This window comes from Mastomys coucha, unplaced genomic scaffold, assembly GCF_008632895.1.
Source record: "Mastomys coucha isolate ucsf_1 unplaced genomic scaffold, UCSF_Mcou_1 pScaffold21, whole genome shotgun sequence".
NCBI classification, from domain to species: Eukaryota; Metazoa; Chordata; class Mammalia; order Rodentia; family Muridae; genus Mastomys; species Mastomys coucha.
The window spans coordinates 186,123,588-186,129,868 of NW_022196904.1; positions in this window are offsets into that span (position 1 = coordinate 186,123,588).

Here is a 6,281-nt window from a genome sequence, read left to right on the forward strand (position 1 = left end):
TGCCCATTCATTCTGAGACTCAGAATCCTCTGCAGAAGAAAATCCTAAGAGAAGTAAACTCCCAAGTCAGTATTTTACCTTTAGAAAGGTAGACAGAGCCATAGCCATGTTCTTCATTTACTGGTTTGAGACTTAGTCATCACGTAAATTCTTAAATAAGGCACAAAGATGGTCAAGATGTACAGGTGCTAAACTCTTAGGTTAGTTCTAAATGTTCCTCATCAAGAACAAATTAATACCACTGTAGGAAGCTACATATGGAAGAACACAGAACCAGAAACAGGACATCAGTTAGCTTAGGCAAGCACTACAAACAAATACAACCAAAATCCATACTCAAATCTAACGGGACTGAGTTGGTGAAGAGGCCTAAGTATGGCAGAAGAAAAGACAGACTTGGGTATGCAGCTTCCTGGGTTCAGTTCAGTGTCTTGGCATAGACCTTGGAGTTCTGAAATATATCCATTTTCAACAGAAGTTAGGGATGTGCCAGACTGTGGCTCTGGCCGAGCTTTCATTGGTAATTGATTTCCCAGGTAGAAGAATTCTTTATTAATTTCTAAGGTAGAAGGACAAGGTATCCAAGTTTGCTTTCTCTCACGAATCCCTTACTTTTTGAGGGGTCGTTATGGGAGATAATTGCCTCCATTCAAGAGTATAAAGGACAGAACAGCAGATATCAGTGTCCTGAAAAGTGTGGTGTATAAACCTTTGTGTTGTTTTCTCTTAGAATGATTATGTGTCCCCATGGTTGACCTGATTCTTGGTGTACCTTTCCTTACTGATATCTTGAGAAGATAAGTTACTTTTTAGGAGTCATATTCAGGACCATCCTCTCTCTTGGTGTTCTGTGTTTCTTATTCCTTCCTAACTTAGTTTTTTCTGTAGAGGAGACATTGCATGGAACCATACATAGTCAGCTGACCAGTGTGCTCAATAAAACAGTCCTTTCTAGACATAGGACAATCCAATGAGGCATGCTTGCTCTTGCGTTATAACCAAGAGAGAACACTGAGTTGTAAAGGCTTCCTAATAAACAAACCCAACTTGCTTGACAAGGAAATATGCTGTTTTGTTTGGCAAGTGTTGATAGCAAAATGCATGAAATGGAAGGTCAAAATGAAAACCATCTCTATCATAAGTATTCACATGGTAACTTGCTAATAAGGAGACAAGGAAAACTTTAGCCATTTACCCTAGAAAGGCAAGCTTTGTCCCAAACACCCTGTTCACTCGGGAAGCATTGGCAATGTTCCTTATTATGGTGATTTGGTGTGATAAACACTACAATCTGAAGGCAAGTAGTAGGCAAACAAACTTTCAAGAGAGTTACAAAACTAATCTTTACTAGATTTGTCATAAACAAAGCATTCGATATTCATGCAAGGAGTGGGGATCCATTCTGGGCAATCAGCCACTGTTCTCCCTCCCAATCTACGAAGGAAATTCAATGCAACCAAACCAATCAGCAAACACAAAAGACTCTGAAATTGATTCAGTCTACATCTTGGATCTATTTATTAGGCTTCTTGTGAAGTAGCAATCAGTCTCTTTAATGGAATGGAAGAAGAGAGCTGACCAACAAAAACAAACACTTCCTTAATATTGTAAGTAATGGTATTTATTTCTGCTTCTGTCTTCCATGGATTGAAATGAACTATCATGGATCAATGATTCCCCCCAGGAGAGTAGCCTAGGATTTTGTAGGTTCCTCTGGATTTAGGAATAACCACAAATAAATATGCATGGGGCTTGACTAGGAACAAAGGGTCTCCGAGTTCTATTTCAGCGGGGCCATAGAAGTTAGAATCCATTTTCTTTTTTGTTTGTTTGTTTTGTTTTGTTTGTTTGTTTGTTTGTTTGTTTGAGACAGGATTTCTCTGTTTAGCCCTGGCTGTCCTGGAACTCATTCTGTAGTCCAGGCTGACCTTGAACTCAGAAATCTGCCTGTCTCTGTCTCCCAAGTGCTGGGATTAAAGGTGTGTGCCACCACTGCCTGTAGAATCCATTTTCAAACATTGTCTTGTACAACTTTAGCTTTGTACAGGAATGCCATTGTAGGTGGTGAACGATCCTATTTGTAGAAAGGACCCTTATCCATGTAACTAAGAGAAAGACTTCCATTCTAGTTTCAGTGACCATGTGTCCCCACCTCCCTTCCCCTGCCCTGCCACCTCAAGTAAACACATGCATATTTCCTGGCTTTTGTCTCATCTTTTCTGTAGGTTGTAACATTGCTGTGGGCAAAAAGAAGACAGATGGAGAACCTCTCTACCTAGTTTGGGTCAAAACAAATAAACACACAAAATAAATCACAACTTCATTTTATATATGTTTTATTCTCTTTTGTGAATGCAGACAAGCTTTTTAACCCAGTGACAGGTCTTATGGCTGAGGGGCCTGGAAAAATCTTTAAACACTTTAGCATTTTCCTATTGACGATTAAAGCAGAAACTTCTGTGTATGGTGATTGATTCAGCCACAACGCACATGCACATGCACACATATTGACAAGCACACTTGGAAATATTCCATTAGATTTATCTAGTGGTTTCAATAAATACACTTGCAAAGAAAATTGCGAAGCCTAGGAGGGAAGTGCTCACCACTTTGTACAAAGCCCAGAGTAGACATCACAGACAGTAGAGTATCAGCTCTAAGACATTTTCTCCAAGAGGAAAGGCTCTTGTCATGAGTGGTGTTACTTATGCAGCAACCAAGTTTTCAACGAGATTTATGTGTCTGGTCTATTCCTAGGACCCTCCTCCATAGCCGCCAATCTTCAAACCTCCGTTCCAGGAAAATCTGATTCCTTCCACTCCTCTCTAAACATGTTCACATGCTCCTTCTGAGGAAGAATAGCTCAACAGTGGTCTCGCCCCACCACACCTCCATACATCCCTTCCCAACCACAGCTGATAGCTTTGTAAATAAAGTGCAACTCCTTTGAAGATTATTTCCTGAAAACCAAATGATTTTTACTTTATCTTCTGCTATTTTGTGTTAGATATACTTTTACAATGACCATGAACATTTTTACAGTTAAACTAGGCTGTCATTTTGAATGTGAAAGCAAAGGCAATGTGTATTTCATAGGGCATAATGGTGATAATATTTGTAAGAAATATCTGTTCGATGGTAAGAATGTGGAGGAGTACACTTGAAAATATTTCTGTGTTCAGTTTGGCTCTGTGCTGTTTCCTTTCTGGTTATGAAATAGCTTAATAGTCGATAAAAACTCAAAATTGCAAACAGAGGTTTTGTTACCCAACTGAGCCTTGAAGCATCAAATAAAGGAAAAAGTGGGTCTCGGTTTTATGGTAAGAAGCCAAGAAGGTTGTCCATCAGAAGAAACATACTTCCCTCTATTGCAGGGCATTGCTGCCAAGTCCTTCTCTGGGAATGGAACACAATTCATGTCCAGATCACAGCTATGGCTATTAAGTGAGTAAGCTGACAGTCTGTCCTTCCAAAATCATGAACATAGAGCTGTTCTGTCCAGCCACCTGGGCATTTGAAAGCCCAAGTTATCCTTCATCTTTGGCATCTTACAAACTCGTGTTAATCCTTAATTTGGAATAAGGATGTCCTAGATAAAATTTGCTGTGAAAATTTTTACCAGCCTTTAGAACAGCAGATCTTTCTACCACTCATGTCTTCTAATCTTGCCCCAAGGCACCAAAGCACAAGTGCTATCCCAGCATTCGCTATGACTGCAACTCCTTCCCAGAGAGAAGAATAACCTTGAGACTGGACCAGATGTGAGACTAGACCAGTGCTACCCCACCACTAGCTATGACTGTATCTCCTTCCCAGAGAGAAGAATAACCTTGAGACTGGACCAGATGTGAGACTGGACCAGATGCGTAAACATCTTACCAATTATTTTTCAGAAACTGTTCTCCAACACAACTGTACACATCTCTGCATTTATAAAATAATGTAATGGCAGAGTTAGGGAAGAGCTAGGAAGAAAAGGCTTGCAGTAGGCTTGCTGAAGTTACCCTGTCCTTTAAACCCCCTTTTTCTCTTGGCAGGATTAGGTAAGCCCGTGAAATTGTAGCACTGTAGGAATTCATCCAAAAGGGACATCTGACATTAAATAGGTAGCCTAGGGTGGAATTTAGGTACGGGAGGCTTGCTTCTAGCCATGTCAAGCATCTCTATCTATTCAGGAAGATGCTAGAAGCCTAGACTGAGGGCATTAGAGAACAAACTTAAGTCCTTTGGACTCTTTGCTCAAAATAAGAATAAGTTATACCTATAGCCTTAAGGGTGCTGGACATAAAAAACAGGGGACAGAACTGATACATAGAAGCTGTGCATTGAGGAAGGTATATTTAAGATCGGTGCACCAGAGTGCCATTGAAATTTGATGACTTTACTCCTCTTGGAGGTCTGAGTTCAAACTGAAATTGGCAAGGTTACTCTTTCTGTAAAAAGTCATTGGAAGTATGCGTGCATTACGCCACCTGTGTAACAAGCAGAGAAGAAAGAGTAACCTTTACTGGAGGACTCAGAGTGCTCAGAAGACTAGAGAGGCTGTCAACAGCAAACAGAGGTTATGGCCTGGCAAATCATGGAGTATGGAGTTTGGTTTGATTTTGAAGGCTGTTGGGAAGGTACCAAAGCCTTAGATATGCTAGACGAACTATCACTGAGCTACACTCCCAGCCCTAGACCTAGCCCAGGTGGAGTGACTTTGTAAAGCTTATTATTAGGGAACATGATTATCTAGACTAGCAAGCTAGCAAGCTAGCAAGCTTACTATCTAGCTAGCAAGCCCAGGATCTGCTGCCACCTCTGCCAAATGCATGGCCATGTCTAGCTTTATGTGAATCCTGGGGATTCAAACTCAAACTCATGTTGGACCTTCTTGCTTGCCTGGTGGGCGCTCATACCCACTGAACTATTTCCTCATCTACTTGTACATTTAATGCTATAAGCATTAAAGATTCAAATCTTTTCTGGAGTAGCTACCTGTTCATCACAAGCTATCACGCAGCCTGTATACTAGCATTTCAGCTTGGTTGTATCAGTACTTCTATTTCATCTCTTCTCATAGGCATTCATTGATGTTCTGGTTTTAAATATTCACCTCTCTAACATGTAATCCCTACTGTTAAGTATTTTTTAATGTGTTTGATTGTTTTCTGTAGTTATCTTTGCTAATGTGTTGTTTGAATTTGCCCATTTTAACTATAAACTTGTGTAGATAAAAGGTTTTTTTTAATGCTTTTAGTATAAGTTATATATATACATATATGCATATATATATATACATATATATATATGCAACTCACAAACATGGTCTCCCTTTAAACTATTACTAAGACAAGCTTTCAATGTTTGATCAAGTCCAATTTGTATTTTCCATTTATTTATCCTATACTTGGTACCATGTGTCTGCCTACTGGTTTCTTGTAAACTCTTACCCCTCAGTGTAGCATTCCTACAGTCACGTCTACGATTCATTTTGAAGTAAGTGTTGTGGAAGAAGTGAGGCCTAAGAAGAGATGACTTTAGTTGGTGTGGATTGCAACTGTTGGGAAGACTCTGCTTTCTTTTTTTTTTTTCTTTCATTGTAATAAGGCTGTATTTCAACAACCATCAAATCACCAAAGGATTTTACCTCCATCGTAGCTAAGCTGAGAGTTGACACTTCTGCTGTGCCGAGAAATGAACTGTAGGCACAATTTTTTGGATACAGACTTCCTGCTATGGTCAAAACTATTTGGCTTGAGTAAGTGACTTTATTCTCACCCCACAGAGAACAGGTTACATTCATTTAAGAAATGATGTAGGTATTAAGATGGTCTACCCATAAAGTCATTCACCAACTGTTTCAATGAACAATGGTTCTGCTTGGAGGGTGGCACAGACATTAGGTGTGGGTAAGAATATGGTTCATTGGCTGGGATAATTTGGAAAAGCATTCATCTCAGAGAAAGAGTAATTTGTAAAGTCCTCTTCTTCAAACTTGATACAAGAGCTAAATGTCAAGCAAAACATTCAGTCTCACTCTTTGTTGTTCTCTTTCCTACAAGCCACCTCCCAAGTTCATTGTCTATATCTCCCTTGAGTATATAAATACTTTTGATATAAATAAGCTGTTCTTAAATCCATAGTATAGTGTAAAAACATGAAATAAGCCTACTACTAATAGAGAGGCTGAGATAGGAGAAGCAAGATTTCAAGACCCTTATGTTCTATACAGCAAGACACTGTCACAAACAAGCTGAAAGTGTATATAGATTGTACAATATTGGACCTATTTCTCC